This window comes from Ovis aries, chromosome 5, assembly GCF_016772045.2.
Source record: "Ovis aries strain OAR_USU_Benz2616 breed Rambouillet chromosome 5, ARS-UI_Ramb_v3.0, whole genome shotgun sequence".
Classification (NCBI taxonomy): Eukaryota; Metazoa; Chordata; class Mammalia; order Artiodactyla; family Bovidae; genus Ovis; species Ovis aries.
In genome coordinates this window covers 105,313,826-105,338,209 of record NC_056058.1, presented here as the reverse complement: position 1 = coordinate 105,338,209, position 24,384 = coordinate 105,313,826, and the positions used below count along the sequence as shown (strand labels likewise).

Below are 24,384 nucleotides of genomic sequence, written 5' to 3'. Positions count from 1 at the left end.
TCGCCACAGGATTAAACCGGTTCACAAACACAGATCGGGTATAAGCTCAGCGGGGATAGACCCAGAGAGCATCAGCGAAGCCTTCACAGAATACGAAAGCCTGAGGTACAAAGTGCTACAAAGACAAGAGAAAGGAAAGAGTACAGCTGAGCAGAGCACTCGAAAACCTTTACTAAGAAGAAACCACTTCACAATTATGTGTGTGTCATGCTGCGCACCTTAACCTCATCCAATGCTGCATATCAACTGTATCTCATTAAAGCTGGAAAAACTACTGTTGATTAAAAAAAAGACAATCCCTGGCAAGCCTTGAGGAATAGTCACGACAGGAGCACATGTACACGCACGTCTCTCTGCAAAGGTGTGCGTAGGAGGTGGCTTGGGAAACACTCCTGGGCTGAAATCCTAACCTAACGCGTCACAGCTGAGTAACTGTGCATTTCAATTAACCTCCTAAAAGATGTTATCTTTAAAATAGGGACAGTAATACTGAGGTTGCAGGGCTGTTATGAAGATTAGAAGAGATAAAGTATTTAACATGTAAGGCTTTGGAGAGACATTAAAAAGCAGTCATTGCTAAGAAATCATGAGAGAAAGTGCTACTCAAGACAGAACATGGAGGAGCAGGTGATGGGAGAGGGCTCCTTTCTAAACACAAGTCTGAACACAAGCAAAGACAGCAGGTGGGAAAGTGGAGACCGTGTGTGTGGACCACGGCCAACCTGAAGGAAAGCGGGAACAAAAGGTAAAAGGATCGAGTGTGGCCACACGGCACACAAATGTGTATGTCCTAACTTCTAAAAATGTAAGTTATTTTCAGTTCAGTCGCTCAGTCGTGTCCGACTCTTTGCAACCCCATGAACCGCAGCACACCAGGCCTCCTTGTCCATCACCAACTGCCGGAGTTCACTCAAACTCATGTCCATTGATTTGGTGATGCCATCCAACCATCTCATCCTCTGCCATCCCCTTCTCCTCCTGCCCTCAATCTTTCCCAGCATCAGGGTCTTTTCAAATGTCAGTTCTTCACATCAGATGGCCAAAGTATTAGAGTTTCAGCTTCAACATGAATCCTTCCAATGAATATTCAGGACTGACCTCCTTTAGGATGGACTGGTTGGATCTCCTTGCAGTCCAAGGGACTCTCAAGAGTCTTCTCCAACCACAGTTCAAAAGCCTCAATTCTTTGGCACTCAGCTTTCTTTATAGTCCAACTCTCACATCCATACATGACTACTGGAAAACCATAGCCTTGACTAGTTATCTAGGTACCTCTTGACTTTTAACTCTTCCTATATGATCAATTATTATAAAAGAGTTCAATTTTCAAATTAAGGCCAATTTTTTTTTCCCTTCAAAGAGAGTTAAAATGTAGGGAGAAATAAATAATTTCTCTCCCAGAACGTTTCCGGTTTCCAATGAACAATGTCATCCCTGTTCCATATCCCAGACTCTTGAACCGAAAGTCTCACCCTTCTCTGGTCCCTTACTTTTTTCAGGTTTTATCTGAACCAATTCTAGCTCTAATTTCAGCACCTCAGTGATAAATTGGTCTAAACTGCAGGTCGAACCGTTACCGTGGTTGCCTAGGGAAGGAATCTGTCTTTTTGCTCTGGGTCTCAATATAAGACTTTCATCCATTCATTTATTCATCCAATAAGTACTTCTAAAAAATCTACAATCCGCCAGACGCTGAGTGAGGTCCTGGGCACAGAGATCAGAAAAGTTCTGGCCGCAGCCTCAGGAAGTTTATGATAAGAAAGGAAGAGCTCTGACATCCAACAGTGACTGCTCTAAGGAATCCCTGTACCAAGTGCAGTAAAAACACAGACGCACAGCAGAGGCCCGGCTGAAGCCAAAGGAAGGAAAAGCCTTCAGAGGCCGCCCCAGCACGCTCAGAGCAGCGCTTTCCTCACTGCCACTCTCCCCACCTGGAAAATATGGCTGAAATCTTACCTCCTCCCTTCTCCCCACAAATCGCCACTTGTTCCTTAATGCCGTGGAATGCTTAAAGAAAACCAACAAAATCTGTGAACTCCAAAGCCAGCAAGGAAGGGAGGAAGACAGCAGCGACTGCTAGCAAGCACCAGAGGGGGCAGGTACCGAGGCCTCTTCTCGCGCGTGGCTCTGCCGGCCTCCACGCACTTGCTTATGTTATCACCAGCATTCCAGCCTACCTCCCGCTTGAAACTGCATGTTTTAAAGATGAAAACGGAGGCTGCTACAGCCTTATAATGTCCACAGCGATCACACACACATCCCTAACGAAGCCAGCTGGCGGGGAGCTGGGAGTGGGCCACGGTGGGTGGGGGAGCAGCTCCGGCAGATTGCTGGTGCTGTAAGCGAGCTCTAGCTGCCAGCTGGTGCCCACCTGCCAATGCAGGAGCTGTAAGAGGCACAGGTTCGATCCCTGGGTCCAGAAGATCCCCTGGAGGAGGGCATGGCAACCCACTCCAGTATTCTTGTCTGGGAAATCATACTGACAAAGAAGCCTGCGAGCTACAGTCAATGGGGCCACGATGAGTCAGACACGACTGAAGCTACTTAGCACACACACATGGCACCAGTGGGTTGAATACAGCATAAACCTCCTAGCTCTTTTTTTTATCTTTCACTTATGCAACCAAATGTAAAAACCTCAGCAAATGTATATTTAAAGCTGGAATGATTAAAAAAATAAAAACTCAGAATAAACAATTTTATCTCCAGCAACCTTAGAGAATTGGAAGGAAAAAGTAAATTGCAAATAACCTTTGAATGAATAATGTTCCATGAAACCAGGGAAGTCTCAAGAAAGATATTAAATATACATAAACTACATATTGTAAAAGAAAATACAGATAAATCATGAAAAACAAAAAAGGTGGGGACTGCTCAAGATTAAGAGAATAGAGAGATAAGACTCAAATGCAATGCATGAAACCCAACTGAATCTTGAATTCAAAAAACTCAAAAAAAAAAAAATGTTCAGGGACAACTAGGGATATATGTATATGAAACATTACATTAAACATATTCTTAAGCTAATGTTATTTTCTTAAATAAATACTGACATGATAATCATGCAAAAAATTACCCATATTCTTAGGAAACACATGCTTAGTTTTATATCCTGTAATATAATGTAAGATAGGTATTTAATATATTTTCAAAAGGCTTTTAAATAGATAAATGCGTAGAGAGAGAACATGCGGCAGCGTGCTGGCGGTGAGCAGACACAGATGGACGGCAGTGCGGCTGCTCACCGCCAGCACGGGCACTTCTCCGCAGCACTGAGCACTTTCAGGACGAAATCTGGAAGGGGTGGCAGAGCGCGCGGGTCTGCCGGCTGGACAGACGCGCCAGGTAAGGGCAGCACCAGTACCAGCAAACGGCAACCCAGCGCTGTGACCCCGGGCAGCTCGCGGACCCGCTGGAGGCCTCAGCCAAGCTAACCTTTCCTTACCTCCAAGGTAACCTTCCGGCTAAAAACCCCACTACTCCATGACGTCCTCTCAGGTCTAAAATTCAAAAGATAACCAGATATGAAGAGACAGGACTGTCAAAAAAAACATTTAAAACAGCTAGCCAAATGCCTGGCACACAGAACACAGAACAATAAATATTTACGCCTTTCTTTTGAAAATATTGTAAAACTTCTTCAGCAAAAAAAAAAAAAAAAAAAAAAAGATGTGACTAATTGACTTATAAAAATAAGTAACACAAAATTGGAAAGATCTACTTTAATATCTATTCAATTTCTACTGAATTAAAAACTGTCAGTTTGAGCCACAAATACAGCAAAACAAAGTATTAACTAGAACATGTAACAAGTCTGTCAGATGCTTTTATTTCCAGCACTAATGCTATTTGTAGCATTATACTTAGTTTCCCTTTTGGAAAAACAACCAATCCTTGAGGTGACAGGAAAGATAATAAACTAAAAAGATTCTGCACCTGATGCTAGCATCCACACAGTTGCTCAAAACCCCAAAATCATCCTTGAGTGTGTTTTCTCTTTCCACACCAAAAATACCCATAGGTTTTTTTAAAAAAGGAATCCCAAATTCATCCATCTCCCTCTTGTTGCCAGCATCTTATCAGGGCACCACTCTCTCTCACCTTAGCTCCTAAAATTGTCAACTTTTACCTTCAACCCACTCAGTCCATTCCTCAGAGTACTAGAACAATGATATTATTTAAGGAGAAATCAAACGACATGCCAAACCCTTCACAACTCTGACTATTTCTGTAACTCCCTCCCCCCTATCTTGGTTTCTCCCACTATGTCAGCCACACCGAAGTTCTTTCTGTCCCTCAAATTCACCAAGCTCGTTCCTCCTTCAAAGTTTCTGTACCTGCTATTCCTTTCTTTTTCTCCACTCAGTTTTATTGAAATATTATTGGCGTACAACACGTGTAAGTTTAACTTATACAAGGTGACAATTAGATGCACGTATATACTGTGACGACTGTCACAAGCTGGGTTAACATGGAGATACCTTCACATAATTACAACTGTGTTTGTGTAGCAGGGGTCATAATGTTTCAAATCTACTCTCTTGAAAATTTTCAAGCATACAACATTTTTAATTAAAGTCACCCTGTTCTGCATGAGATCCCAGAACTTACTCATCTTACAACTAGCAGTCTGTACTCTGACCAGCATCTCCCTATTCCCCCCACTTCTCAGCCTCTGGCAACTACAATTCCACTCTCTCTCTATGCGTTTGGCGTTTTAAGATTGTGCATAAAAAAGCGAGCGCACACAGCATCTCTGTGTCTGACTTATTTCACCCTTCTACTCCTTCTAATGAGAACACTTCCCCCACCAAAACTGTCACCGCCGCCGCCCTCCCACACAGCCCCAGGGACACAGCTCCTCCTCACACACAGCTTTCCCCTTCACTACCAACTCCTCAGAGGAGCTTTTCGTGGCTCTGCTATCGGAAGCGGCTCCTGAGACCGTATCTCCAAGTCATTTGCTTCCGTTCAAAAAATACCTACTGCAATTCATGATTATTTTGCCAGGTTATGTTTCCGCCTGTCCCAATTTATAGAATACAGGCTTCCCTGGTGTCTCAGTGGCAAAGAGTCTGCCTGCAATGCAGGAGACCTGGGTTTGATCCCTGGGTTGGGAAGATCTCCTGGAGAAGGGCATGGCAACCCACTCCAGTATTCTTGCCTGGAGAATCCCATGGACAGAGGAGCCTGGCGGGCTACAGCGAATGGGTCACAAGAGTCTGAAATGACTTAGTGACTAAACCACCACCACCACCACCAATAACCTCAAGAATATAAGCTATAAGGCAGGATATCCAGTTTATCCATCATTATATCTCCAGAATCAAGAAATTCTCTGATCCTTAAATAGAAGTCTATTCAGTTCAGTTCAGTTCAGTTCAGTCGCTCAGTCATGTCCAACTCTTTCCAACCCCATGAATTGTCTGTACATTAAATGAATGAATAAAACAGTAAATGAATATAGGACTATGTTAAAATAATGGCCTACTAATGCCATTAGTAGAAATACAAAAACCAGAAGGAGAAATAAGTCTTTGAGAAGAAAAATAAAATACATGGAGTTTGGTGCCATGTAGTTGAAAATAAGAGATTGGTGAGCACCCAGGTCAGGGAAGAGATACAGATTGGGCTTCTGCTGATTGTGTTAGCTGAAAAAAAAAAGAGTAATTACATCACAGATATTAATAGAATTCAGGGTAAATGCCAAGCAAAAAAAATTAGTAACACAAATATAAAATGATCGCAGCTTGCCTAAGCAGAAGAATAATCTAACATAAAGAACACCATGAAATTAAGACAAGCCAAAACTGTTTCAGTTTGAGAGAGAGAAAAAAATATATCTATATATATATGTATATGTATATACACGTGTGTGTGTATACGTATGTATATATATTTAGTAATTTACTAACAAGAGTAAAGTAATCCTACCTTACTACTATTCGTTGCTGGCCATATCTCAGCTAAAGTAGCAGATCCATGTTGAAGGACAAAGCACTAGGGGAGAGGAAGACAGTTGAGAAAACAAGCAGTGAAGTCTCACAGGGAACGACCTAGGTCTACGCAGAAAACACGAGCTGCAAGAAGAGACTGAACTAGTCAGAACTGGTCCCCGCGGACAGAAAGCTAAAAATGGGCACACGGAGTACGGTGGGCCCCCACAGTCCGCCAGGCTCACCACACTGAGAACCAGGATCTTCTGCATACCTAGCCTGCCCATTCTCTGCTTCCTCTCTTCCCTTTCTTTCCACAGCTTTCCCCGTGAGTAAAGCATTTTATCTTCTCCCCAACCTGTATCTTCAGTTTTGAAAAGGTAATTCTTGTTTTTCCTCCATTTTCACAGCATAAAACCAATTTCAACTTTGAAACATATTAGAAGAAGCAAATTTTCTAATATTTATATGTAATATGTTGAGATATTACAGCCTAAGAAAGAAATAACTATGTAAGAAAAACTTAGTCAAAGGCTGAGAAGTTTTGGGAAGGATGCTCCTGGCAGACACCTACTTTCCCTAACATGACTCAGTACGCCGAAGCAAGGTACCAGCACCAGCTGTTCTCTCAGTCCTTGAAGCTAGGAGAATCTCTCAGGTGTTCCTTGGCCACTGACTCTCTTTGAAATCTGAGGTTTACACCCCCATCACAGCTTCTCACCTTTTGTCTCATGCCCCGTATTTCTAACCTTGGCTTCTTGGTTTATAATCAACTCTTCTCTCTCAAGCTTCTCTTCTTCGTTTGCCTGTTCTCGATCCTCATCTCCCCTGCTCCCTTCACCTTCACATGAATCACGCGAAGCATACGGATGTTACCAATAAACACCTCCAACCTTGGCTCAGACGGTAAAGCATCTGCCTCAGTAGAGGAGGCCCGGGTTCAATCCCTGGGTCGGGGAGATCCCCTGGAGAAGGGAATGGCAACCCACTCCAGAATCCTTGCCTGGAGAATCCCATGGACAGAGGGGCCTGGAAAGCTACAGTCCACGAGGTGGCAGAGTCAGACACAACTGATCGACTAACATAGATACTTCAACCGGTGAATAACATTACTCTTTCCTTGCTGGTCAGGAAACTAACCAAACACAGTACATCAGGAATATCTTCCAAGTCTCCCTCTCACCTGAGCCCTTTAACCGCTTCCAAAAGCATTCCTTCTTTGCCCCTAGATAAGCATTTCACTCCGAGATGTGGCAAGGTTCTCAACACACATACAATGAAAGTATTATAATTCCTCTTCTTCCACTAAACTGCAACATAATTAAGGACAGAGATTATCATCAGCATCTCACACATACAGTCAATACCCTACACACACAGACAGCATCCCACACATACAGTCGGCACCCTACTCACTGCAGTCAGTACCCTACACACAGACAGCATCCCACACATACAGTCAGCACCCTACACATACAGTCGCCATCCCACACATACAGTCAGCCCCCTACACATACAGTCAGCATCCCACACACAGTCATCATCCCACACATAGTCAGCACCCTACACACACACTCAGCACCCTACACACACAGTCAGCACCTTACACACAGTCAGCACCTTACACACAGTCAGCGTCCCACACATACAGTCATCATCCCACACACACAGTCAGCACCTTACACAGTCAGCACCATACAGTCAGCACCCTACACAGTCAGCACCCTACACACACGTCAGCATCCCACACATACAGTCATCATCCCACACACACAGTCAGCACCCTACACACAGTCAGCACCCTACACACTACAGTCAGCACCCTACATATACAGTCAGCATCCCATACATACAGTCAGCACCCCACACACACAGTCAGCACCCTACACACACAGTCAGCACCCTACACACACAGTCAGCGTCCCACACATACAGTCAGCACCCTACACACACAGTCAGCACCCCACACATACAGTCAGCATCCTACACATAGTCAGCGTCCCACACATACAGTCAGCACCCCACACACACAGTCAGCACCCCACACATACAGTCATCATCCCACACACACAGTCAGCACCCTACACACACAGTCAGCACCCTACACACACAGTCAGCGTCCCACACATACAGTCAGCACCCCACACACACAGTCAGCACCCTACACACACAGTCAGCACCCCACACATACAATCAGCATCCCACACATACAGTTAGCACCCCGCACATACAGTCAGCACCCTACACACACGTCAGCATCCCACACATACAGTCATCATCCCACACACACAGTCAGCACCCTACACACAGTCAGCACCCTACACACTACAGTCAGCACCCTACATATACAGTCAGCATCCCATACATACAGTCAGCACCCCACACACACAGTCAGCGTCCCACACATACAGTCAGCACCCCACACACACAGTCAGCATCCCACACACACAGTCAGCACCCTACACACTATAGTCAGCACCCCACACATACAGTCAGCATCCCACACATACAGTCAGCACCCCACACACACAGTCAGCACCCTACACACACAGTCAGCACCCCACACATACAATCAGCATCCCACACATACAGTCAGCACCCCACACATACAGTCAGCACCCCACACATACAGTCAGCACCCTACACACACAGTCAGCATCCCACACATACAGTCAGCACCCTACACACTGTGGTCAGCGTCCCACACAACACCTGTGACATTACAGCCACCAAACAAGTGACTACCGAATGGATGAAATTCCAAGGTGAATTATGACTTCCTCTGATTTAAGTCTTTAACAAGCATGGTAGCATTAAATGATAAAATCAATACTCGGTGTTGATTAAAATGGTATTTAAGTATGAAACTTTTAATCATGACTTCTCTCTGAAACTGCTTTCGATAGAGTATCTTCAGTCTAACCTTCAGCGTTATAGTAAACAGCATTACTTATCGATCTCCCAGAAACAAAACCGCAGTGAACGTGTGCCCAAGTGTAGACATTACGTATGTCCTCCAATCCCACCAGAAACACAGACTTCAAATTTACTGGACAATTCATGTAACTTAAAATTTGTTCAGCTTCTCGATCAGCAAAGGAACTTGAGAGCTGTCTCGAATTCCATATTCTAGTCTCTCACTGTGATAAAGAAACATGACTTCCAAAGACCTAAGAACATGAAAGACAATTATTCAACTGGGACTTCGTATCTGACATTGAGAAGTGGCAAACATCTCGCTTAAGGAAGTTAGTGAAAGTACCCGTTTGTTACTTATGCATCAGCCTCATAACTCAAGTCTTTTCTATAATCTTTATTGTTCAATAAAAATTCAATATTATTCAATGAAAAAGTCATATTTTCCACTTGAAATAGTTTGGGTTAAAAATAAGTAACAGCTTTCAGGGTAGTAGCTCTAAATGGAATATTTCCTTGTTCAAACAAACCCATGAATAAAACTTAGATTCCTTGTGTTACTTCAAAGGTATCCTTATCCTTCTCAGAGCCCAGCAAAGGTTTCTACAGACAAGTGAAAGTGTGTAATAATTACTCTCCAGTTCACCTTAATCATCCCCACCAACGTGGTCAACTGCACAGGCTACCATCTCTAACTCATGCTCATAACCAAACCCAGTTCCTGACCCCTGAACGTGCTTCCCTTTGTGAGAGGACTAGGTTGACATGGGAGAGAGGCCCAGGGTGCAAAAGAGACACACTCATTCTCGGGGCCGTGCAGGTGGCACTCTGCAGCTGCGTGACCCTAGAAGTGAGCACCGACGTACACTGTGTGTCCCGGGCTCTCTCTCACCTCACCCTAGTCCTGGCCCTGCTTCTCTTTCTAAGCTTTCCTTCTCCTATGTCTCTAATCACGAATGTCCCGATTCTGATAAACCAAAATCTAATTCTGACAAACCAAATATCTAAAATTAGGCAATGAATTCAGATTTCATTTTATATTCATGTAAAACCATGTTTTCAAAGAAAATTTCTTGTTCATGACATGATGTCAGGTGAAAAATAGATTAGGTAGGGATAATATATATACAATATATTATTATACAATATAATAATATATAATAAGGGCCTAAGTCTTAAAGAAAGTCAGTTGCAGGCTTCCCTGGTGGCTCAATGGTTAAGAACCCACCTGCCAACGCAGGAGACACAGGTTCCATCCCTGGTCCAAGAAGATCCAGTACCCCAGGGAGCAACTAACCCCGAGCTTCACAACTATTGGGCCTGCGCTCTCGAACCCAGAAGCTGAAGCCACTGAGCCCGCGCTGCAACTACTGAGCCTGTGCGCTCCAGAGCCCACGCTTTACACCAAGAGAAGCCATCGCAAGAAGTCCAAGCAACGCAATGAAGAGTAGCCCCCACTCGCCACAGTGAGAAAAGCCCGCACAGCAACCAAGACCCAGCACAGCCAGAAGCAAATAAATATATTTCTTAAAAAATGAAAACTGCACGTGTATGAGATCAACCTGCTTTGTCCTCACTTCCAAGGAAATGGCAACCCACTCCAGTGTTCTTGCCTGGAGAATCCCAGGGACGGGGGAGCCTGGTGGGCTGCCGTCTATGGGGTCGCACAGAGTCGGACATGACTGAAGCGACTTAGCAGCACTGGGCTTGGTTGTGTCCAGTTCTTTGCAGCCCAGTGGAATGCAGCCCGCCAGGCTCCTCCGTCCATGGAATTTCCCAGGGAAGAATACCGGAGCAGGCTCTCATCTCCTCCAGGGGATCTGCCCGACCCGGGGGTTGCACCCGCGTTTCTTGTGTTTCCTGCACTGGCATGCTTATTCTCTCCACTAGCGCCACCTAGGAAGCCCGCTTTCCTTGGGCAGCAGCGTTTCACAGTTTTCTTCTGCTTAACTACCCTACTCGGGTGTCAATCTCTGTAGTCTGGGTGGCACTAATCATTCCCGCTCTTAAGTTCCTGGAATAGGTGCAGGGGGACCAGGCATCCAGGTCTGGACCATCAGCATATTCCCTGCCCCAAGCAGTAGTTCAGGGATGAGCATGTGACCCAACTGGACCGATAAGACTCAGTCGAAAAATGCTATAGGAACTAGCTGGAAAGACAACTTTCAGCAGAGACTGTGAAACTAAAAGAACACAGTAAGTTCCTACTTGACAGTGAGCCAACCCAAGAAGCAACTGAGAACACTCTGTCTCTAGATTCAGTCACCTTTAGTTCAGCGAGTTCAGACGCAGCTGCCGGAATTCGGAGTTACTGCGGGGAAACAATTCTCTCTGCATTTCTCAAGTCCCCGCTCGGAGTCTCCCAAGGAAAAGGTACGACAGGGATACCTGCGTAACAGATAGAAATGGGCAGAGTAACTCCCTAAAGATAGGGACCCCCACGAGCTTTAGAGAAATAAAGTCCTTTTCTTCCCTTCCCTGGTAGACATTCACTCACATTCTTCTTGACACATTTCTTCTGCTACATCGTATTTTTCAATCATACTGACCAATGTTCTAGGTTACTAAATCTAAAGACACTTTCCCCCCACCTCAGATCCGCTCAGTGAGTAATCTCTCTCCCTCTGCAGGGTGTTCTCAGCCCCACCAGAGTTTCACACTTAGTAACATCAGGCAATAAGCTACTTCTGGTGGCTCGGTCACGAAGTCGTGTCTGACTCTCGCGACCCCGTGGACAGAGGAGCCTGGCAGGCTAAGGTCCATGGGATTCTTCAGGCAAGAAAACTGGAGTGGGTTGCCATTTCCTTTTCCTGCATTGTAGGCAGATTCTTTACCAACTGAGCTACAAGGCTTACTTATTATTTTATTCAAGAAATATTTGCTGGGAGGCTTCTAAGCTGTATGTCATGCATTTTTCTATACACACATACACACACACACACAAAACAGAGGGGTACCCCTCTAATATAGGGTAAGAAGTGACTGATCCGTAATCAGCAAAACATCTAGCAAACTCACAGCTCTTGAAAATCAGACTGCTTGCCTACTACGAATGGAACAGGAGGACACTTAGTAAAAATGCCAGGATGTTGGTATATTGCCTACTATGCCGCAGTCTTCAGTAAGGCCCTTCAAAAAGGCGGCACACTTTGAGTCAAGCCTTAATAAAAGGAAAACCTTTTCAGTCTTTCACTGCAAACGCAAGATGGCTGATAATCCTGCAATTTACAGTGCTGAAAATCAAATATCCCTAAACTAAAATTTGTGTTTTTAACCACACAAAATAAAAGGTGGGGAAACCCTGGAGCTCCAGGCCCCTCCACAAGCATCCTAGCAAAAGATATATCAACGCCCTGGGAGCAGGGACAAATGAGTTGCGCACTGTTACTTCCAAGAAGTTGCTCAAAGTGGCCTAGAGATGGAGGCCAAGACGAAGGTTCAGAAGCTACGGCTTGCTTGATTTCAAATCCCTGACTACTGACACACTGAACTGGGAAACTCTTTGTTGTGGGAGGCTGTTCTTTGCATGGCAGGATGTTTATCAGTGCCCTGGGGCACTACCTCTCCACGCCAGCAGCACCTGCCTACTCACCCCTCAACAGAGCCCCTACTGTGACAATAATAATGTCTGCAGACAGCGCCAAAGGTCCCTGGAGGGTAAAAAAAGAAAAAGAAAAGAAAAAGCCGCCTGTTGGAGACCCACTCACCAGCTTAGGGTGGCAAAGTTTAGAGACATTCAGGCAACAGTTTGATCCAAAGACCAGGGTTTGGGCTTTGGGAACCTGGGAGAAGTTGATCAAATACAAATAAATCAGACACTTACTAAGTTCATAAGAAAGCTGTACTGCCAAAGAAACTCCCAACAAAGCTGTTACTGCCCAACCCTCAAAATGCCTCCCTGGACTCCAGCCTCTCAACAGCAAAACGGCTTCTGAGGCCACACAGCCCCCAGCAAGGACATTCTTCTCAACACCCATCTTGGCCGTGACCAGGAGGAAACACGACAACGACCTTCCTCGGGGGAGAGAATGGACAGACACAGTGCTAACCAAAAATCTGATTCCATTGCCAAGGCGAAAAGTTCGTGCCACCATTGACCGATGAAACATGTACACAGCGCGAACTGGAAAATCTCCGTGGGTTTCTTCCCCTTTTTCTCTTCTCCGATTCAGAGTTTTAATTGCCCTTAGATTCTTCTTCTTCTATCACCGAACGCTGGCTTTATTATAATCAGCTATATTTATGACTGAACCCTAAGTTCCTTGACCCTAAGGCTGTCTTTTCAAACAGAACTGAGAGCAATCAGCCAGTGATCCTAGACTTAGGCAGTAATTAAACAAGTCTTTGGGCTGCCCTCCTCTGCTGGGCTCAAGTGGTAGATGGATTGGAAGCTGCAAGTGAAACACTGGGTCTCGTTAGCGGAGGGCATTTTTCAAGGGTTTCTATGTAAGGGAGGACACAGAGGCAGGCTGGGAAGGTTGCGGTGAAAGCCTTTTCATCACGCTGGGCTAGCATCCACTCCCTCTCCCCACGGTCACAGGACCGTCCTCCTGCCTCAGGGGACCTCCCACCCGGACTCTCCGTCTACCCGGCTCCCACCACGGGACTGACCACGCTTCCTAGTCTCAGCTGTGGTAGTTCATACCTGATTCAGACCTGGGTTATCATCATATGCTGACTGCCCAGACCACAGGATCAAGGACAAAAAAATGACCCAATTCCTTCAATGAAATGCAATCCCAGAGCCTTTGCTAAAATTACGAGTAGGAAAAGGGCTGTCTAGGCTGGGCTTGCTAACCTGAAACAGTGTTAAGCCAACAGGGAGCACCACAAGGAAAAACCCTCCCTGAAAGCATATCTAACAAGAGAGAGCCACCGAGGTGGCTGAGGCCATCGTTTGAGCCCCTCAGCCATCCACACCTGAGACTACACCCCTCTTGCTCCCAGTGCCCCGAGATACTGTGAATGGGGTTTTGGTCTCATGCAACTGAAAGATATTAAAAAATCTAATCATCAGTTACCAGTTATCAGACAGAAGTGGTGTTAATTTTCAAACCAAAAACAAAACAAACAACCTGAAGCGATATGAATTAAACTCAGCTCAGTCGCTCAGTCGTGCCCGACTCTTTGCGACCCCGTGGACTGCAGCACGCCAGGCCTCCCTGTCCATCACCAACTCCCGGAGTCCACCCAAACTCATGACCAGTGAGTCGGTGATGCCATCCAACCATCTCCTCCTCTATCGTCCCCTTCTCCTGCCTTCAATCATTCCCAGCATCAGGGTCTTTTCAAATGAGTCAGTTCTTGGCATCAGGTGGCCAAAGTATTGGAGCTTCAGCATCAGTCCTTCCAATGAATATTCAGGACTGATTTCCTTTAGGATGGACTGGATCTGTTGCTATCCAAGAATCAGAATTACTTGCCTGAATTCACACACCTAATCGCTGGCAGCACAGATCCAACCCTGAGTGGGTCCAGCTCCAATGCTCTTTGCACGACATCTATTCTTCCTCAAGAAAACAGTGTGAAAACTCCTCTGTGCTTTAAAATCCCCTGTAGCCAAAAAGTAAGACCTTACCTGAAGTGAATATAGCATTTGCTAAACAACCAAAAAAGGAAGAATCCCACAACTTCCTGCTTTCTGTCCCATTCCTGTAACAACTTGCCTCCTGAATAACACAGAACATTTCTGCATTGTTTTTATAATGTAAGCTACTGTAAGGACGTGTAATAGCAAGTGTCTCTAAGCAAAGCCACGTCAATCTTAGGGTAAATCAGATCCAAAATAATGATAGAACATCAGAACCTTAGAAAAAGGCCGTCACCACAGACAAGCGACTATTCTGTTATGATTAATTGTGAAACTCAGGACACCCAAACCATCTTATAAGTAAGAATACTATTATTTATGTTAGTATTTTAAGATATTTGTCAGAATGATATTAACTTGTAAAAAGGAGCAGCTACTTAAGAGTCAAATCTCTTTCAATATTATCGTTGAGTGTGAGAGAGCAGGGAAATGGGATAGAATTTATGAATATAAGACCCCTGACATTTTCAAAAAATCTAAAAGCTATGGGAATTTTTGATGGAGCCTGAACATTAGATAACGACGTTTCGCAAGCCAACTTCTGTTTCCCTAGATGCACACTGACTCGCATCCAGTCACTGGACCCACCGTTCCATTTTAAACAGACTGAAGCATGCCTATTCTCTGGCTTGCATCTACCACTCTCTTATGCCTCTACTTCTCCTTCACTTCTAGCAGTTGCTTCCCTTTTCAATAATTTTTTTTTTACAAAGCAGCAACATTTTATCACTTGACAAAAGTTATTATACAGGATAACTTCAAACTGAGAACACAGTCAAGGTGACATGTGGACACTGGGCAGCTGAGTGGGGTCATGAATATCTCAGGATCTCACTTCCAATAAGAGGAAATTATTTCAGTAACACTTCAGATATTTCAACATGAACTTTGAGTCACTCCCAAGTGGATGAAATTGCTGCTAAATCCAGGACTGCTAATGGTTCACTATATTTTTACGTTTATCCTTTATATGAAAGACCTAAATTCAAATCCCAGGTATCACTTTATTGGAAAATCTCCTTGGATATGACCTAAGATTGGTTCCAGATCACAAAATGAAAATACAAGTTATCCAATCTACAAGGTTGTGATGAAAATCAAAACAAATGCATAGAAAAGTCTAACGTTTCCAGCAAGTACTAAAGAAATGCCAATGCCCCTTGCTCATAACAATATCTAAATCCATGCAATGTACCCAAAAACTTTTACAGACGGAAACCGCTTCTTACTTTGAGGTTAAAATGTTGAGGAGGGGATAAAGGGTTACGCATAAAAATAATAAGACAATATATATGTGGGTGCGTGCATACTCAGTTGCTTCAGTCGTGCCCAACTCTGCGTAGCGCTATGGACTGCAGCCCACCAGACGGGCTCCTCGGGCCATGGACAAGGCAGGAGTCCTCCAGGCAAGAATAACAGGTGGGCTGCCACTTCCTCTTCCAGGGGGTCTTCCCGACCCAGAGATCAAACTCGTGTCTCCTGCATCACCTGCACTGCAGGCAGACTCTTTACCCACTGAGCTGCCTGGGAAGCCCATATACATACATACATATATACATGTATGTGACTATTGGTAAGAGAAAGAATCAGTCTCCTGCTTCGTAAAAAGCTATATTATATTTAAGTCTAGATGAAAATTCTTATACTTTGTCCAACATAATCCTTTATAAATAATCAGGATAATATTTATCAAGTTATTTGTCATTAAAAATTACCTGAGATGACTGCATTGCTCTATTCCCTTAATTCCTCTCCTACTACCAACTTATTCAATATCTAGAAAGCAAAGAGGCTTCACAAAGTGATGGTACTTGGAACATATGAATTTGGAACAAATTCACGATGGACTAAAAAAAAAATACAACAGTGACTGGGTCAGAATCATTAGAAATTCCACCAGACACCACAAACTCTACACTAAAACAAACAAAAAGATAATGCTTCACGTGTTTCTTTTGCTCCTACCAAAGCAAAATTTTCAATCCTCAATGAAAGTTAAAATGATGACTAATCTGTATAAGAATGTATATGGAAAGCATGTGATTCTGAAGCAAATATCATTCAAGAGAAAGTCAGAATACTGTATAAACACTCTCATGAAGTAATCGTGTGGCTGCTAGGGCGGCTACCGACGCATCTGTTGCCAAAACTGAATACTGGTAGAAGAGTCAAATGCATTTTTGTTCGCAGAATGTGAAATTAACAAAAAGCCCGAACGCCTGACGGGAAAAGCTCGGGAAACCCTCCCAAGCTGAAGACATTCAGAGAGCAGAAGGGACACAAACTCCTGAGTGTCCGACTGCTGTCAAATATCACCAGAAACAGCAGCAAGCAGCAAGCACTACAGGGACCGACCGAGGACGAACTCTTCAACTTCGTGACAGTGCAGCTAGCTTTGCAATCAAGCCAGAAACACTCTTCTGGTCGACAAACCCACAGACAAGAAAAGCCAAGTAGAAGAAACTTCATATGTACACTAACAACGTAATGTAAAGACATCCAGCCTTCATTTTAGAAGCAAAAAAGAAAAAAACAAAAAACTGTTTAACAACTTTGAGGACTGGAGTTCTGTTTACAGAATTATTAAGGGTCTGAAGGGATCACCTGAACTTTTCAATTAAATCTGACTGCATTTTACGAAGGTAATTTTATCCTAGGTCCGCAAAGATTTCAAGAAATACCACTTGCTAATGCCAAGGGTCTAATGACTATAATTTTTCTAAATCTTTACTTCAACTTATATATTATATATACTACTTCTATGTACACAGGATGAACTATTTAAGAGCAATTTCATTCACAAAATGTAATTTTTAAAAAATTTTTTCTGATTGAGCGAATGTAATGAACATCATTTATGCTAAACACCTAGAATATAAATATTCTACTATTAAGAGTTTCCCCTTTTCCTAAAACCATTTGTCCCACTCTGGAAATACATTTTCTGTAAGTAAAATAAGTTATACTGGAAAACTAATTTCAATTTTTCTATAGTAATATTATTTACTATAAAGACCATGGTGCTATTAGTCAAATATTTTTAAACGTTCATCATCAGTTACTCTTAAAAATGTAAGGCTCTTCAGTATCAATTACATAAAATTAGTAATCTCTTCTTCTGTAGCATTATAAGACTGATATGAAAAAGTGAAGAGTATTCATTTCAGGAAAAGGCAGAAATAACTTGGGCCTCAATGATATACTATAAGGTGTGTCTCAAGTATTCGTTACTAATAACAGCTACTTAGCTTTTTTTAATGACCCACTTTCCTCGGGAAGAGTGGATTCAAGTTCACCCCATAGCGGTGTCATTCTCAGTCACAGATGGAATTTCAGAGGGCACAGCAGCAAACTTCCTGTTAGAATGTGTCCCACATGCACCTGTCTTGTACTGAGGTGGGGGGGAACATTGAGAATCCCTGACTTAAAGCACAAAATCTTTGTTTTCCTGCTGATGAGACAGTAAGGACTATTTAGTTCAAATCTTATCTCTACTCAATTCAGGGTTTGTCACAACACCCTAAAACTACAGGATGGTCTGTGTATTTAATTATAATTGCAGTCTTTAAGAATCAAAATCCCACACTTTGAACACACATTTTGAAACGGGGATGCCTGTAAATACTGCTCCCTAAAATGCAATCCTATAGGAGACCGGAGGAGACATTTCTGTAGGAGACAGAAAACACTCAATTAAGAGTTTTGTGTATTATTACATTTGAAAACAGAGTTTTAAACAGATTAAGTAAATGTAGCTTAAAGCGGTGGGCTGTATTAGTTAGAGATTAAAGAAGGTGACATTTAGTTTTTCTGCACCACTTTTAGGTAAATATTTGTGGTTGAAAGGAATGTAGGGAAACCATCCAAAAACAGATGATAACAATATGAAAGAAAAATAATCCAGGAATTGAGACGGACTAGACATGTTTCGAGGTAAAAATCATTTAAGGTCAATTTCTGATTATCACTACTGAGATAAAATAAGCCAACAACTATTACAAAAAAAAAAAAAACAAACAGCTAATCTGAGATACTTCTATTATTTGGTTGGTACAAATGTAAATGTCTTTCAATTTCAGTCAATTTAATGTACATTATTTTAATTTCCAAAGTCTAAAACTTATGGACTTTTAGGATGGCAGAATAAACACAGCAACACCTGAAGAGCTAAAATAAAAACTACCGTGGAAGGAACTGGGTGTAACAGCTGAGTGCTCCCTGAATGCAGGCGTCTTACCTCGACTGTCGCATTTCTTCTTCCTAACAACCTTACGGGGCAATTTTATTAACACCATCCCCTTTTTACAGATGAAGAAACTATGGTTTACAACAAGGACTTACTGTACAGTACATGGAACCTGTTCACTGTTATGCCACAGCCTGGATGGAAGGGGAGTTTGGGGGAGAATGGATACATGTGTATACATGGCTGAGTTCCTTCAGGTTCACTGGAAATTATCACAACACTGTTGATCAGCTATATCTCAATACAGAACTAAAAAGTTTTTAAAAAGTAAAAAGAAAAAGAAACTATGGTTTAAAGAGATTTTTAAAAACTTGCTCAAGATCCCACAAAAGAAAATCCTCATTTCTGACTGAAACCCAGATTATCTGGCTCCATAATAAAAAGAATTTTCTTTTCACTATACCCTGCGATCTCACAAGAAACACATACATTGAACTTTACAGCCTTTTAATCAAAACCTTCTGAAGGAGGAGGCAATATTAAGCTTATAGTGAGCAGTGGAACCTTATAAGGCTAAAAATTAGTCATTGTTTGATAAGCATAAATTAAAACTTAGGAAATAATTCCAAGTTATGCATGACATTAAATTTTTAAAAGCTGAACATGAAGTATCTCTCCAAAATAGAAAAATCCAAAAGTTTCTGTAGACAGGCAGTAAGGAAACGTCATCTTACTTAGACATTCCGAATTCCAAAGAAAAAAACTTGAAAGGCTTCATATTTTGTCAGTTATACAGCAGTCTCATATGGTTAACTAGGACTATATTTATACTTAAGAAAAAAGAAAAAGTGGGTAATTGCCTGGGACTGATTCTTTTGTTCTGACTCTATTCTGTTCTCTATTGATTCTTTTCCATTTTTCCTCCAGATCTTGGAGCCCTCTTCTAATTTAGGCTAACTGAGTCTCAAGTTCAGGAACTCCTCCAAGTTCAGATGTACGTGCTGACACACTGCAATGAAGACCATAAAACTGCAAAGGTTGGTAGAGTGTTACAGAAGAAACAAGAGTTTCAGTTATTTTCAAAACATTAACTACCATGGAATTACTTTTCTTCTGTAGTTTTCTGAATTGATTTTAAAGCATTTAACTTTCATAATAAAAAAAAAATAGTTGAGGGAGATGGAAGGGAAAACTTGGAGCTTTGATTAAAAAACATCTCAATATTGTATTCTTTCCAAAGTTCCAGAACTATGACCTGCTTGTTCCCTTTTATTTCCCAATGGCATCGCATGAAAAATTAACCATACATAAGCATGCCTGGTGGTGCAGAGGTTAAAGCGTCTGCCTGCAGTGTGGGAGACCTGGGTTCGATCCCTGGGTGGGGAAGATCCCCTGGGGAAGGAAATGGCAACCCACTCCAGTATTCTTGCCTGCAGAATCCCATGGATGGAGGAGCTTAGCGGGCTACAGTCCATGGGTTGCAAAGAGTCAGACACGACTGAGCGACTTCACTTTCACTTTCACTTTCAAGCATGCCAACTTGTTCCAAATAGGAAAAGGAGTAGGTCAAGGCTGTGTATTGTCACTCTGCTTATTTAACTTATATGCAGAGTACATCATGAGAAACACTGGGCTGGAAGAAGCAAAAGCTGGAATCAAGATTGCCAGGAGAAATATCAATAACCTCAGATATGCAGATGACACCACCCTTATGGCAGAAAGTGAAGAGGAACTAAAAAGCCTCTTGAAGAAAGTCAAACAGGAGAGTGAAAAAGTTGGCTTAAAGCTCAACATTCAGAAAACTAAGATCATGGCATCTGGTCCGATCACTTCATGGGAATTAGATGGGGAAACAGTGGAAACAGTGTCAGACTTTATTTTGGGGGGCTCCAAAATCACTGCAGATGGTGACTGCAGCCATGAAATTAAAAGACACTTACTCCTTGGAAGGAAAGTTATGACCAACCTAGATAGCATATTCAAAAGCAGAGACATTGCTTTGCCAACAAAGGTCCATCTAGTCAAGGCTATGGTTTTTCCTGTGGTCATGTATGGATGTGAGAGTTGGATGGTGAAGAAGGCTGAGTGCCGAAGAATTGATGCTTTTGAACTGTGGTGTTGGAAAAGACTCTTGAGAGTCCCTTGGACTGCAAGGAGGTCCAACCAGTCCATCCTAAAGGAGATCAGTCCTGGGTGTCCATTGGAAGGACTGATGCTAAAGCTGAAACTCCAGTACTTTGGCCACCTCATGCAAAGAGTTGACTCACTGGAAAAGACTGATGCTGGGAGGGATTGGGGGCAGGAGGAGAAGGGGATGACCGAGGATGAGATGGCTGAATGGCATCACTAACTCGATGGACATGCGTCTGAGTGAACTCCGGGAGTTGGTGATGGACAGGGAGGCCTGGTGTGCTGCGATTCATGGGGTCGCAAGAGTTGGACACGACTAAGCAACTGAACTGAAGCATACCAAAGTCAAATGAGATATGGAAAAATAATGAGGCAATCCAAAGAGCTATACGTTCTGACACACAGCTCAATTTCAATATTTAAGAATGAAATATTGTTAAGTATGAAAAACAGATTTGGGGCATACGAAAATTGAAATACTTTAGCCACCTGATGCGAACAGCCAAGTCACTGGAAAAGACCCTGATGCTGGGAGAGACTGAAGGCAAAAGGAGAAGAAGGTGGCAGAGGCTGAGATGGTTGGATAGCATCACCAACTCAATAATCACAAACTTTGGCAAACTCCAGGAGACAGTGAGGGACAGGGGAGCCTGGTGTGCTGCAGTCCATGGGGTCGCAAAGAGGGGCCAGGCACAACTTAGCAACTTAACAACAAAAAAAACACTGAAAAGCAGGATTCACATACTTAAAGGGCAGGAATTTCCTAAGTATGGGAAAATTATAAATATATATACATATACATGAACTTATACCCATTTCTTATTTTTTATCATAAATTGAATTTTTGTATTAAAATATTTATCAACACCATGAAATAACACACCAGATAGCTTTGAGTCCTACCAAAATTAACTTCAATCTCTCTAAATTACTTTTTTCCATGGAAAAGTTATATTAAAAAAGTTCATGTTTGTAAGGTTTTTTTCCACTACAAAAACATTCTTCTTCCAAAACAACATATATAAGGTTGATTCAATTAAGTATGTTACCAAAACAGTGCATAATTGATAGTCCCTTCAACTCATCTCCAAAACATGCTCATTTAAAAATCAAGTACAAAAGTATAATCTATTAACACAAGTCCAATTTCAAAACAAAACTTTTATTTGTATAACAAGTTCATTAGATTTCCTTTTTTTTCTGATTACCAAAACACAATTAACTTAAGGCTTTGATTTACAAAGATGATGACTGCTTTATAACAGCCTCATGGAATTCAATTCCTATGGTTGTTATAAACACTATTTCCATCTACAAATGGAAATAAGCACTTTACAATATTTTGGTATAATACATATTTATTCTGGTTTTCAAAGTTGATCATTTCAGTTCTTCTGTTCCTTAGTATATACCATGTAACAGCTGTTCCTATCATTGTTGTGTAGGTGGTGAGTATTCACCAGCAACTGAACTTGCCTGTATTGTTTGAAATTTTTCAACGTGAAATACTGGAGGGGGGAAAAAGGCAAATGTGAAATGCTCACAGACCAGAGTTATAGGTACATTAATAGCTGAAGATGAAATGAAAAGGGCAGGTCTACCAAAAGCCTGACTTATTTCAACTACTGACATCAAACTTTGAAATAGTGCAGAAGCTGCATTAACCCGACCCCAAATAATCTAACATGGTATATATTTAATGAAGAGAAACAGATCTGCAAAGGTCTTTCATGGCAGAAACTGGAAAAAGGTTTCCAAGTATGCCTATGTACTCCCTTTGAAAACAGTTCTCTTGGCTCAAGAGAACTAGCAGAAAAGACGACACAGATGACCAAACACACACTGAGTCTTCCTTTGCATTGACTGACAAAACGCTTGGCTCTTCACGTGTGTGTTTTCCTAGAGCCCACATAGGTGGATACAGCAGGACTACAACACTGCTGTCCAAGAACTACACTTTGCAAAATTAAAGTCCCCAGTCCATAGTTGAAACATACTTTCTAGTCTTTAGTCACTGAAATAGTTTTTGTCTATTCTTACTGATTTTTCTATTAGACTTTTTACATCGCTGACTCCATTTGACAATTTAGTATTTTAAAACATCTGGAGAAAGAGAAAAAAAATAGCACCACACCTTTAGAGTAACTTATGTCAAACTGATAATGGGGCCGCTACGAGTATATATACAGTGGCTTACGAATTTAAAAGATTAAGGCTTTTCAACCCTAAGGCAAACGAAAATAAAAGTGCCAGCCTTATGAAATTAATACACGGTGGGCTGCACTGCACTGCCTATCAAAATCATAAATGCACAAAAGTAAAAAGCGATGGCTTCACAGTTAATTTGTGCAAAATGTAGCACGCTACCAACACCAACCCAGGTAGCGTGTTTCGGAAGGTGGATCCTGAATGTGGGAGGCAAGCATAGAGCTGGCCCCGAGGTGCCTCCAGACACCTCCCCAGCCCTAAACGGCAAGGGAGCAGACCCGCCGGAGTCAGCTTCACGCCTCGTCCGCCTCCCGAGGGTCACTGCGGGCCGCAGCGGGAGGGGCGTGGACGCTGGGGGTCAGGGGTGACAGGGGCGAGCTGGGGGCGGGCGGAGCGGCTCCGAGAGGCCGCGGCGCCAGGACGGGCCGAGGGCTCCGCGGAGACCGGCGGGTGCGGGCGCGATGGGCGGCGCCCGCGCTGCCCCGGCACCGCCCCGCAGCCCGCAGCCCGCAGCCCGCGCACCCGGCGAGCGGGCGGGGCCGCCGGCCCGCCTCACCCCGCCGCCTCAGCCCCGCGGCGCCGGCACGCGCCCCCTCAGCGTCCAGTCGCGGGCGGTGAGGAGCGCGGGCCTCGCCCAGCCAGGCGGGCGACCGGCCCGAGCCCCGAGCAGGGGCGCGCTGCCGCGGGCGCGGGACGCCGCGGAGACCCCGGCGCCGGGAGCGGGAGGAGGCGGCGGCGGCTGAGGGCGGGGACGGAGCCCCGGGCGCCCCTCGGCGGGCGCGGAGCGTGGCCCCGGCTCTCGGCCGGCCTCCCCCGCTCTCCACCCCACCTCCCCGCGTTGCCCTGGGCAACAGCGCCCGCCGCGGGCGGCGCGGAACTCACCTACCTAGAACCTGACAAGCGGGAGCCCCTCGGACGCGGGAGCCCGTCGCCACCCCGCGTCACGGGGCCGCCCCAGCCAATGGGTGCCGCCGTCACGGGCCCTCGCGGCCAATCCGGCGGCGCTCCGGTCTCCGGGCGCCCGAGAGCTGCCGGCCAATGGGCGCCGGCAGGGGGCGGGCGCTGCCGTCCGACCCCGGCCCTCCCCCACCAGCTCCCGGGGGGCGGGGCGCGGCCCGGGCTCCAGGCCCGCCGGGCGGGCTGCGGGCGGCGGCCGGCGGCGTCACAGGAAGCCTGGGGAGGCTCGCTCGCCCGCGGCCGGGAAGCGGCCGGGCCGGGGGTGATAAGCCAGGGCCGCCTGGAAGGGCCTGCCCGACGGCTCAGCGGCCGGGAGGGAATTCAGGGCGTAGGGGCGGGGGCGTGACTAAAACGCCAAGGGCCCCGGCAGGCGACGCCGGGCACTGAAGTCGGCTTTGGGGGCGCGGACCCTCCACCCGGAGTGCGCGCGCGCCACTCCTTCTCTTCGTGTATCTTGCATG

At 44.3% G+C, this 24,384-nt stretch overlaps 1 protein-coding gene across 9 annotated transcripts in view; it reads right to left on the bottom strand.

Annotated features, from left to right (window-relative positions):
• Nucleotides 1-23,917, bottom strand: part of FER (FER tyrosine kinase) — a 456,675-nt gene extending 432,758 nt beyond the window's left edge. For 2 of the 9 annotated variants that reach the window (XM_042251004.2, XM_060416070.1), the window contains exons 1-2: nt 23,853-23,917; nt 11,119-11,240 (exon numbers count right to left, since the gene is read on the bottom strand). The gene's annotated coding sequence lies outside the window, so the exon portion shown is untranslated. Of the gene's footprint in view, nt 1-5,934; nt 6,001-11,118; nt 11,241-23,848 lie in introns of all 9 variants that reach the window. The other 7 variants (XM_042251002.2, XM_060416071.1, XM_042251005.2 and 4 more) reach the window with 4 other exon arrangements.
• Between the last annotated feature and the right edge of the window lie 467 nt (nt 23,918-24,384).